At 36.7% G+C, this 2,762-nt stretch overlaps 1 non-coding gene across 1 annotated transcript; it reads right to left on the bottom strand.

The window, feature by feature from the left end:
- Positions 1–657: 657 nt before the first annotated feature.
- On the bottom strand, positions 658–766 carry LOC129501063 (U6 spliceosomal RNA). Its single transcript, XR_008662636.1, has one exon. It is a non-coding gene; the product is annotated as a U6 spliceosomal RNA (small nuclear RNA).
- Between the last annotated feature and the right edge of the window lie 1,996 nt (positions 767–2,762).

Below are 2,762 nucleotides of genomic sequence, written 5' to 3'. Positions count from 1 at the left end.
CTCTGCATGCTTGCCAGCATTTGGTAATGTCACTGTTTTTTATTTTCTCCATTCTGATCCATATGTAGTGATATCTCATTATGGTTTTAATTTGCATTTCCCTGATGGCTCATAATGCTGAACATCTTTCATGTGTGTGTTTGCCATCTGCATATCATCTTCATTGAAAAGTCTGTTTGTGCCTTTTGCCCATTTTCTAATTTGATTTTTTTTCTTGCTACTGAGTTTTCAGTGTTCTTTATATATTCTAGATACTATTCCTTTGTGGGGCATGTGATTTGCAAATATCTCTCTTCCCAGTATGTTGCTTGTTTTCACCTTCTTCACCTAGACTTTCAGAAAAGATACATCGTTTTAGCTTTGATGAGGTTTAATTGAAGAGTTGTTTTTTCTTTTCTAGATTGTGCTTTTGGTGTCAAGTCTAAGAACTCTTTGACTAGTCCTAGATGCCAAAGTATTTGTCTTTCTATTTTTTCCTAAAGGTTTTATAATTTCATGTTTTTAATTGAAGTCCATAATCCATTTTGAGTTAATTTTTACATAAAATTTGAAGTTCAGGCTGAAGTTCATTTTCTTTCTTATGGATGTCCCATCACTTCAGCACCATTTGTTGAGAAGAATATCCTTCCTCCATTGAATTGCTTTCAAAGCTTTGTAAAAAGTATGAAACACTTTATGAATTCACATGTCATCCTTATGCAGAGGCCATGTTAATCTTCTCTGAATCATTCCAAGTCTTTGTTAGATGCACTACTAAACTGAGCACTGCTCATAACTTTAGACTCAGCTCCACTTATGTAAATTCATTTCTGAAGATGAAGAAGATGTACCCAAGGCTACTCACTTCAGTTTGCTTTATTATTATTTATTTATTTATTTATTTATTTATTTATTTATTTATTATTTATTTATTATTTTGAAAGTAGAGAGAATGGGCACATGAGCAGAAGATTGGGAGGGCAGAGGGAGAAGAAGAGAGAAAATCTTAAGCAGGCTCTATGCCCAATATGGAGCTCAAGCATGGTTCGATCTCACATGCTAAGACCTGATTGAGCCACCCAGGCACCTCTCAGCATTATTTAAAACAGCAAATAAAAGAGTGGGGAGGGACTCCTGGGTGGCTCAGTGGTTGAGTGTCTGCCTTTATCTCAGGGTGTGATCCCTGGTCCTGGAATTGAGGACATTGGGCTTCCTGCAGGGAGGCTGCTTCTCTCTCTGCCTCTCTCTGTGTGTCTCTCATGAATAAATAAATAAAATCTTTTAAAAAAAGAGTGGAGAGGCATGTCCAAACATAGTAGGTAGGAAAAGTGTGTTCGTTATCTATTGATGTGTGACAAACTATCCCAAAATTTAGTGACTTAAGACAAAAACATTTATAATATCACAATGTTTGTGATATCTAGTCATGGCTTTTCTGGGTTCCCTAAATAAGAGTCTCGTATAAGACTACTCTTAGATGATAGCTGAGGTTTTCTCTGAAGGATCAACCAGAGAAAAATCCACATCCAAGCTCACTGATATGGTTGTTGACATGATTCAGTTACTTGCAACCTCTTAAAAATGGGGGCTCATTTTCTCTTTGGCTGTCTACCCTCAGTTTATTGCCATATGGGCCTCTCTGTAGTGCAGCTTACTTCATAATAACAAGCAAGCAGAGAAAGTGCAAGATACTGCTATGAATTCTTTGTAAACCAATCATAGAAGTGATTTCCCATTAATTGTGCTGTATTCTATTCATTCAAAACAACTTGTCAAGTCCAGATTACACTTAAGAGTAGGGGATTACAGGGACACCTGGCTCAGCAGTTGAGCATCTGCCTTTGGCTCAGGGCATGATCCCAGAGTCCTGGGATCGAGTCCCACATGGGGCTCCCTATGGGGAGCCTGCTTCTCCCTCTGCCTATGTCTCTGCCTCTCTGTCTACGTCTTTCATGAGTGAATAAATAAAATCTTAAAAAAAATAGTAGGGGATTACATAAGAGTGTGATACCAGAACGGAGAGATTTGTGTTGCCTACACAATAAATAAATAATTATACATTCATTCGGTTAAAAATCATACCCAGTGATTTTTCTATGCTAATTACATGGAGTATGGCATTGTTGTCATGGTTGACAAGGACCTCAGTGTCATCCACATGCAAAACCTATGAAACTTGACCATTATCTTACACCACACACAAAAATGAACTCAAATGAATTAAAGATCTGAATGTAAGATGAGAAACAATAAAAGCCCTAGAAGAAAAGAAAAACAGTAAGCCCCCTGATACCACTTTTGGAGATATTCTTTTGGATCCTACTCCAAAGGCAATAACAACAAAAGCAAAGATAGGACTACATCAGGCTAAGAAAGTGTACACAGCAAGTAAATCATCAACAAAATAAAAGGGCAACCTACTGAAAGAGAGAAGATATTTGCAAACTGTATATGTGATAAGAAGTTAATATCCAAATTACATTAAAAATCATACAGCTCAATAACAAAACAAACAAACAAAAAACAATCCAATAAAAAATAGAGGACCTGAATAGATGTTTTTCCAGAGAAAGCATTCAGACGACCAACAGGCACATAAAAAGGTGCTAAAACCTGTTAATCATCAGGAAAATGAAAATCAAAACCACATCTTACGCCTGTCAGAATGGCCATTATCAAAAGGATAAAAAATTGCAAGTGTTGGCAAGGATGTGGAGAAGAGAACTTTCATACAATTGGTGGGAGTAGAAAATGACACAGCCAATATGGAAAACACTATAGAG

This window comes from Nyctereutes procyonoides, unplaced genomic scaffold (assembly GCF_905146905.1).
Source record: "Nyctereutes procyonoides isolate TBG_1078 unplaced genomic scaffold, NYPRO_anot_genome, whole genome shotgun sequence".
NCBI lineage: Eukaryota > Metazoa > Chordata > Mammalia > Carnivora > Canidae > Nyctereutes > Nyctereutes procyonoides.
This window is presented reverse-complemented; position numbering and strand designations above follow the sequence as displayed.